Source organism: Mytilus trossulus, chromosome 11 (assembly GCF_036588685.1).
Source record: "Mytilus trossulus isolate FHL-02 chromosome 11, PNRI_Mtr1.1.1.hap1, whole genome shotgun sequence".
Taxonomy (NCBI): domain Eukaryota; kingdom Metazoa; phylum Mollusca; class Bivalvia; order Mytilida; family Mytilidae; genus Mytilus; species Mytilus trossulus.
The window spans coordinates 12,554,699-12,564,747 of record NC_086383.1 but is presented as its reverse complement, the minus strand read 5'-3'; positions in this window follow the sequence as shown (position 1 = coordinate 12,564,747).

Sequence of the window (10,049 nt, the reverse complement as noted above, 5' to 3'; positions counted from 1 at the left end):
AAGTTGAAATAACTTTGTCGTGCACACGATTATAAAATTAGAAATGAATGTTCAATTCTTGCTTTGGTTTAAATAGATTTATTATAGCGGATTATACAAAGATATGTTATGAAAAAACCGAATCGGCACTTCCGATGGAATGTCATTCATGAAAAAGTTACAACTAAAGGGAATCCCAATTTTAATATTTTTTAAGCTATCCGTTAGCCAATAATAATCAAATAAACTCTTTATTGGACAAACGTTTATGAACTAATTTGTATTGATTATGTAAAAATTAAAAAATAAATTGTTTTTGGAGTGAACAAAACATAGACCACTAAGTCCACATATATATAAAAAAGTAAAATCACAAAAATACTGAACTCCAAGGAAAATTCAAAAAGGAAAGTCCTCAATCAAATGGCAAAATCAAAAGTTCAAACGCATCAAACAAATGGATAACAACTGTCATATTCCTGACTTGGAACAGGCATTTTCTTATGTAGAAAATGGTGGATTAAACCTGGTTTTATAGCTAGGTATAATCTCTCGATCACTTGTATGACAGTCGCAGGATAGTATCCCAGAAAAAAAACAGAAAATTAAAAATGAACCAACAGATACCAAACAGACATTCTACTGCATAGCATCTTTAGAATAGTTCGTCAGTTCCAAGTCCAACCTGTTCCAAGTCAATTCGTCCAAGATTTGGTCAATTCGGTCCAAGTCAATGGTTAAATTCGTTCAAATAGAGTTTTATTATGATTTCATATATAACCGAAATTAAACATGATGTGTCAATGATTTTTTTATGTTTATGTCTACGTATATCAATAGATATCAGTGTCCAGTGCAAAAGTTATTTTCACTTTCAATGTTTTGCAGTTTATTACATGATGTAAAGCTACGTTTTTGCAATAGCCGATGGCAAGTTTTTCTTAAAAAAAAACGTATAAAATGTGTGATCTGTTTTTTCACCTATAAATTAAAACAATATGTCTGGTGCATTTAAAACGACGTCAAAGAACACAAGAAGATTCCATGATGGAATGTTATAATATTTGGAATTTGATAATATAGCCTTTATTTCAGTTCAAAATAGAATTTTCATTGATTATATTATCAATAAAAATATATCTAAAATATTTATGATATACATTTTATTTATATCATGTTATACGTATAGCACTAAAATAAATGTTATAAGGTAATTTTGATAGTCATGTGGTTAAACAATGTTCTTTTAGAAGTTGGAACGAATTAACCAAGCAACTTGGCACGAATTGGTTGTACGGATGCGCCAAAAAATGCGTCCTTTTGCGCCACAACTTTTTTGGTCCAATGCTACGTTTGCGCCACCTATTTTAATATTACATGGTATCATTTGCGCCAAAAATAAAACATACGATTGCGCCAAACAGAAGAAAATCACTTCCCATCTCCTTTATTCGGACTCGGAACCGCGGCAAATTTTCCTTTTCTGAAACAAACTTTCTTCTTACCGCCTTACTACCTCCCAATTTAATGTATGTGTAATAGCTTGTAACTTCACTTTATTGTCCAAAAAGACAAACATTAGAAGATGAAATGCATAAAACAGTTCATGATAATTCCTGTGAAATACTTTTGTTCTATTACTGATGGATAGAGTTTCAGCCCAAACGGATGGTGGGAACACAGCACTGTGTCATCAGCATATGCAGTGGCTAAAAAATAGTCAGCAAAAGTTTCCATTTTACTTCTCTTTTTGGCATATCTTGTATTAAATATTCCGCAAAGCAATTATGTTTCTTCTGAATCTCTCTCTGTACATGAACTGTCTGATGCACTTCAAGTCATTTATCTCCAGATGCTCATCTTCATGGTGAAATATATCTCCGAACATATAATACTTTTTAAACCAAACATAAGAATAAATATTAATCATTAATATTTATGATATACATGTGTACAGGTAAACTGGCGCAAATGAGTTCCGAATAATGGCGCAGTTGATACTTTTGGAAAACAAAATTTGGCGCAAAAGGAGTGTTGCTGCATGGAAAGAATCGGAGTTGGAACTAATCATCCAGATACGCATCTTTCCCATAGACATAGACATGCAGGATGCCTTTGGTTTGAACTTTCTACTGTTTTCTTTTGTAGTCTATTTACTGTCGTGTGATAAAATCCCTGGAGCCCATCATACATGTACCGTCAAAGTGTCACGTTTGGATTTAAGTTTAAATTCGTTCCTTATTGCATTTTTTTTGCTGTAATTTTTTGTTTTCCATACTTCAAATTGAGTTTAAAACTTGGGATCTCAGGTCCCGATCCCGGTCCGGTTCTCTGGAAGGATAAGCAGATCCTGCTCCACATGTGGCACCCGTCAAAATTACTCATGTTTTTACAAACCGGGTAATAATTCTCATTCGGTAGGTCAAATGCAGGAAAAGGGGTCGGGATTGTAGTTACAACATTAGGTGCATGAAACGGATAGTTCACTTGATATTCCAGTAATAGTTATCCCATACTGACACACCAAGTCCGAATGGGATAACTATTTTACATCCAACCTATTCTAGATCAGTTAAATAAACATTTCGTCTTATATGCATGATTTTTTATTAGTCGTTAGTGGCTTTTAACTAGCTGTTAGTAACTGAGAGTACTCAAGACCTTTAGCATGGCAGAACAAAGAATCTTGGATGTAATAACAGTCAACCAACTCGTGATGGCGTCTGTAAAACTTACGAAACTTTCAACTTCATTACTGGGAGGAACTCTTGGTTAAATAGCTTCCTTGTTAACAGCAACCCTCTATAAAGTTAATTATGATAGGAAAAATATATACTCCGTATGTAGGAGCTGCAGAAATGTTGCGACAAAGAAATGGAAAGTTCACAATAATGAATCTGAAATCATTTGTTTTTACTTAAATTTTTGTTTTAGTTGTAGACCCTCGATCGTTGTCAATTTCTAGATGTAAGTCAAGATATGAGGCAGACTCAACTGTATCTGTTGTATCTTTTTATCCCAAGTTCGTTGGGATAGATACGTTCAACATAGTCAACATTTTTAGATTATTAAATGAGAGAACAACAACTTATATAAAGTGGAAAGTAAAGTTAAATGATACTGCTTACTTCTTTTCTTTCTTACTAAGAATCCATTGAAATTGTCGATTTTTTGCTGTAAAAACCGTCATGTTTTTTTTGGGTTTTTTTTGTGAGCTTAGGGGGGTTGGGGTGAGGGGGGCATCTGATATCCCTCAGCAAATTCTAGAGTTTCAATCGCGGAAAATACTGTTCTGCTAATGTTGTATAAAAAAGTCATGATCAGGAATATATATTACTGAGTATACTGATGTTTAAAATCAGGCCGTGAAGTTAACTTGACGAAAGGTTTTTTTTCAAACAAGACAATACATTTGAAATATTAACAACATTGATCGTACTGCTTCATCTGTAGTGAACAGATTTAATCGTTTCAAATTTGTTATTTTGGGGTCTTTTGTAGCTTAAGATGCGGTGGGTTTTGCTCATTGTTGAAGGCCGTACAGTGAACTATAATTGTTAACTTTTATGTTAATAGGTCTCTGCATACGAGTTGTCTCATTAGTAATCATACCACATCTCCTTATCTTTATATCAAATCAAAATCAACGTTTTAACATGTGATCTTATTTTCAAGTTGCCCGATTTCTTTATTGACAACATTTTTGTTACGTTTGGAGGACGTGTTTTTCAACAAACAATCAGCATTGCCATGAGAACCAACTGTGCTCCTCTTCTTACCGACCTGTTTCTTTGTTCGAGGCTGATTTTATACGGAGTATCTTGGTAATGATACAAGAAAGAAACAAGCAATATCATTGAACTTCACTTTCCGCTATACTTTAGGGTTGGTTTAAAACAAAACTTTACAAAAAAAGAGATGATTTCAATTTCTCAATTGATTGCAAACGTTCCATTTTTATGTTTCAACATTGCATCAGAAGCTGCATATATGGAGTATATATATATCTATCTAGTTGATACGTTATCCCAGTGATTGCATTTCCTTTAAAGGTTTTCTTGCTATAAGTTTGCTGCTCGTAAGAAGCAATCAAACCAAATGCTTGAAATGTGTTGAAGTTGAAGTCACCCTCTCGAAATTCTACGGAAGTAATTAAGTCATTACAAGTTTGTATAACATGGCGGTGCAACATGTGGAGTAGGATCTGCTAACCCTTCTGGAGCACCTGAGATCCTCCCAGTTTTTGGTGGGGTTTATGATGCTTAGTCTTTAGTTTTCTACTTTGTGTTTTGTTGTTATCATCTTTGTCTATTGCTCTTTGTTTTGCCAATGGCATAACGTTGACAGTTTATTTTCGACTTATGAGTTTGAATGTCCGTTTGGTATCTTTCGCCTCTCTTTGTTTGTAATTATTCAATCTGAGGATAAAAAAAATCTAAATAAATAAAACGTGGGTCAAATTTCCACTTGTCAGCAACCAAATGACGTAAACTAAATTTCGTTTTACACGGAACATGTTTTTCTTAAAAACTACTAATTTTTGAAAATATAGCGCCATACAGCCGGTTTTTTTTTGTTATTTCTGAAGACAAATTTTATACTCAAAATAACATAAATATATCAAAAACATGATATATTTTTAATTTCTTGGCGATCTAAAGGGGCGTACGTATAGGTCTACGCCCCTGGATTCGTAACTGCATAATGTATGTCCTATACAGACCGCCACATATACCGTACACCAAAATAAAAGTGTCAAGATGGTTCTAAATTTAAAAAAGGACGATTTACATCATATACCAATACCATACCATTCCCAAAATACATATATACATATAGAGTTTGTATAAAAACAAGTGGTATGGCTGCCAATTAGACAACTCTTCACAAGAGACCTCAATGACACAGAAATTAATAACTATAGATCACCATACGGAATTCAATAACGACGCGGCAAAGCCTGATACATTGTGTTATAGTAGTCTCAGGCAAAACCCACATCGCATAGTCTGCTATAAAAGACCCTGAAATGACAAATGCATAACAATTCAAACATACGGCCTAATTTATGTACACAAAAATGAACGAAATATGAATCCGAAAATGAACGAAAAAGGAAAGACAAATAACACAACAAAAACAACAACCACTGAATTATAGGCTCCTAACTTGGGACAGGCAGATACAGAATTTGGCGGGGTTACATATGTTAGCATAGTTACCAATGAGACAATCATCTACCAAAATGGTTTGAGATGTAAGCAGCTGCAATGTATCCTACGACAGACAACAAGTTTAGAGCTAATTTCCTAATGCATGTAGAGCAAGACTTTGGTTAACTTGCTTGCTTGTTTGTAAATTGTACAATATATAGTAATTTGAATAACTTCCAATAAAATGCAAATATATTTAAAGGTTTAACTATGCCTTAATGAATTGTTACAAGATGACAATCTTAATTAAACGTTTATACAAACAAAGCAAGCAAGACAATCAAAGTTTTACTCTACAACCATTAGGAAATTAGCTTTAATTCTCAGTCGTTTTTTCACTGACGTTCCCGTTTGTGTAACCTTTCTAATGTTTATCACAACTTTATGTATGTGAAGAATTTTTACTATTCATTATATTGCAAACTGTATAGATATAATCTTTGATTTAACAGTTACGTTTATTTTCATCAATGACATCTAGCGGATTAAAATATGCAAAAAATAACTGACGGAACAATACGTTCATTCATTCGAGGTGGTTTTTTTTATGAATGAGGAATTGTGTTTTATTATATGTAATAATATGCATATGTCATGTAACAAGTCGAACAATTTTGCACGTAGTCACAACTTTAATACTCTATTAGTTAAACGATTAAAAAAGAGGCGGAGATACCAAACGAATAATTAAAATGTTTTAACTAAAACTAATAGAAACAGACAAAACCATGGCAAACAAATTAGGAAAACGACGAAAAAATTAATAAGTCTACTAAATAAAATTAAGAATGGAACTCGGGAATGTGTCAAAGAGACAGAAACCCGAATTAACAGTAGAAAATACTATACGGGGGGGGGGGGGGGGGGGGGAGAATAAAGAGGGACCCACAACTAATCTATACTGAACATCTCATTAAACCTTACCAGGGTTTAAGACCCCACTAACAGAACATGTACGATAAAGGCATAAAACTGTAATTTTTATATCTTGGAAAATTTTGAGTATATTTCAATAAATGTATTTCATCTTAGTATCGATCTGCTGAGTTATAATCCCTTTCTAACAGATTTTTATAGTTTGTTCTCATGCTGTACTGTTACACCACTGTCCACGGTTAGGGGAAGTTGGCACCTTCAAACTAGTTTGACCCGCCACATTCCGTATGCATGTTAAATTGAGAATGGATATGGGGAATGTGTCAAAGACACACAAAAGGTCACATCATTTAAAAATAATACGTTTGTTTATTACTAGTAACTAAAAAAATGCTAAATGCTGCTTATAAAACTCCGACTATAAAATTATGTAATTATCTTTTATAAATGCAATATGGAAAATGAGATTTCAAATTCTTACTTAACATTGTATGATGTGTTGTTTCTGCTGTTTATCATTGTATTGTGTCATACATGTAATATATGTTTTGATTGCCACAGTATGCATGTGCTTTTTGCAAATACATTCATTAGACTTGACTATTACTTGAAAAAGAGGGCATAGATGAAACGTTAATTGGAATGGTACAGAAATTTTGCCTTGAAACACAAAGAGTGCTTGGCACACACCCAACAAAAGACACCAACAGTCAAAAAGCGAAATATAGTTATGCTGTTTCCGGCGTCGGCAACGGCGGTGTCAACAATGTATGTGTTTGTGATAAGGTCCAGTTTATGGTGAACCACCAGGAGTAAGTCAAAGATATTTGGTATGCAGTGGTATCAGTATTTGCGAGGTTATTTTGCCCTGACACTTTATTTTCTATTGACTTTGAAACTTTGGCTTAGTTTTAAATTAATGTATTAGTTTGTGATTAGTTCAGTTATTGAGGAACCACTAGTGGTAAGTTAATGAAAATTAGTAATTTTAGCCATAGATTTGAGCAACCCAGTCCTATTTTTTAAGCATTGGTTGGTTTTAATGTATCAGTTTGTTTGAAATTCTGCTTGGTTTTAATGTATCAGTTTGACTGAAATTCTGCTTGGTTTTATTATGCATCAGTTTGACTGAAATTCTGCCTGGTTTTAATGTATCAGTTTGTTTGAAATTCTGCGTGGTTTTAATGTAATCAGTTTGTTTGAAATTCTGCCTGGTTTTAATGTATCAGTTTGTTTGAAATTCTGCTTGGTTTTAATGTATCAGTTTGTTTGAAATTCTGCCTGGTTTTAATGTGTCAGTTTGTTTGAAATTCTGCTTGGTTTTAATGTAATCAGTTTGTTTGAAATTCTGCTTGGTTTTAATGTTTCAGTTTGTTTGAAATTTCTGCCTGGTTTTAATGTATCAGTTTGTTTGAAACTCTGCTTGGTTTTAATGTATCAGTTTGTTTGAAATTCTGCTTGGTTTTAATGTATCAGTTTGACTGAAATTCTGCTGGGTTTTAATGTATCAGTTTGACTGAAATTCTGCCTGGTTTTAATGTATCAGTTTGTTTGAAATTCTGCTTGGTTTTAATGTATCAGTTTGACTGAAATTCTGCTTGGTTTTAATGTTTCAGTTTGTTTGAAATTTCTGCCTGGTTTTAATGTATCAGTTTGTTTGATATTCTGCTTGGTTTTAATGTATCAGTTTGTTTGAAATTCTGCTTGGTTTTAATGTATCAGTTTTACTGAAATTCTGCCTGGTTTTAATGTATCAGTTTGTTTGAAATTCTCCGTGGTTTTAAAGTATCTGTTTGTTTGAAATTCTGCCTGGTTTTAATGTATCAGTTTGTTTGAAATTCTGCTTTGTTTTAATGTATCTGTTTGTTTGAAATTCTGCCTGGTTTTAATGTATCAGTTTGTTTGAAAATCTGCTTGGTTTTAATGTATCAGTTTGTTTGAAATTCTGCCTGGTTTTAATGTATCAATTTGTTTGAAATTCTGCTTGGTTTTAATGTATCAATTTGTTTAAAATTCTGCTTGGTTTTAATGTATCCGTTTGTTTGAAATTCTGCTTGGTTTTAATGTTTCAATTTGTTTGAAATTCTGCTTGGTTTTAATGTATCAATTTGTTTAAAATTCTGCTTGGTTTTAATGTATCCGTTTGTTTGAAATTCTGCTTGGTTTTAATGTATCAAATTGTTTGAAATTCTGCTTGGTTTTAATGTATCAATTTGTTTGAAATTCTGCTTTGTTTTAATGTATCAGTTTGTTTAAAATTCTGCTTGGTTTTAATGTATCCGTTTGTTTGAAATTCTGCTTGGTTTTAATGTTTCATTTTTTTGAAATTCTGCCTGGTTTCAATGAATCAGTTTGTTTGAAATTCTGCTTGGTTTTAATGTATCAGTTTGACTGAAATTCTGCTTGGTTTTAATGTATCAGTTTGACTGAAATTCTACTTTGTTTTAATGTATCTGTTTGTTTGAAATTCTGCCTGGACAGTGGTTTTAATGTATCAGTTTGTTTGAAATTCTGCCTGGTTTTAATGTATCAGTTTGTTTGAAAATCTGCTTGGTTTTAATGTATCAGTTTGACTGAAATTCTGCTTGGTTTTAATGTTTCAGTTTGTTTGGAATTCTGCTTTGTTTTAATGTATCAGTTTGTTTAAAATTCTGCTTGGTTTTAATGTATCCGTTTGTTTGAAATTCTGCTTGGTTTTAATGTTTCAGTTTTTTTTTAAATTCTGCCTGGTTTTAATGAATCAGTTTGTTTGAAATTCTGCTTTGTTTTAATGTATCAGTTTGACTGAAATTCTACTTTGTTTTAATGTATCTGTTTGTTTGAAATTCTGCCTGGACAGTGGTTTTAATGTATCAGTTTGTTTGAAATTCTGCCTGGTTTTAATGTATCCGTTTGTTTGAAAATCTGCTTGGTTTTAATGTATCAGTTTGTTTAAAATTCTGCTTGGTTTTAATGTATTCGTTTGTTTGAAATTCTGCTTGGTTTTAATGTTTCAGTTTTTTTTTAAATACTGCCTGGTTTTAATGAATCAGTTTGTTTGAAATTCTGCTTGGTTTTAATGTATCAGTTTGACTGAAATTCTGCTTGCTTTTAATGTATCAGTGTGTTTGAAATTCTGCTTGGTTTTAATGTAATCAGTTTGACTGAAATTCTGCTTTGTTTTAATGTATCAGTTTGTTTGAAATTCTGCTTGGTTTTAATGTATCAGTTTGTTTGAAATTCTGCTTTGTTTTAATGTATCAGTTTGTTTGAAATTCTGCTTGGTTTTAATGTATCAGTTTGTTTGAAAATCTGCTTGGTTTTAATGTATCAGTTTGACTGAAATTCTACTTTGTTTTAATGTATCAGTTTGTTTGAAATTCTGCTTGGTTTTAATGTATCAGTTTGACTAAAATTCTACTTTGTTTTAATGTATCTGTTTGTTTGAAATTCTGCCTGGACAGTTGTTTTAATGTATCAGTTTGTTTGAAATTCTGCTTGGTTTTAATGTATCAGTTTGACTGAAATTCTACTTTGTTTTAATGTATCAGTTTGTTTGAAATTCTGCCTGGACAGTGGTTTTAATGTATCAGTTTGTTTGAAATTCTGCTTGGTTTTAATGTATCAGTTTGTTTGAAATTCTGCTTGGTTTTAATGTGTCAGTTTGTTTAAAATTCTGCTTGGTTTAAATGTGTCAGTTTGTTTGAAATTCTGCTTGGTTTAAATGTTTCAGTTTGACTGAAATTCTACTTGGTTTTAATGTATCAGTTTGTGTTTAGGATTGTTTAAAGCAAACTTCTTATGATAATTCAATGGCATTTGATATGCAGATGCAAGACATATGTTTGTTTGTTTAGGCATTGACAAATCTCATTTCCAAGGAGATTGTTTTGCCATGTACCTTCAATCATGCTTGATTGACTATGAATATTTGCTAAACTCGATGCTAAAATGTTGCTATTTTAATTTCAACATTTGCATTATCGAAATTTTCAAAAAGCG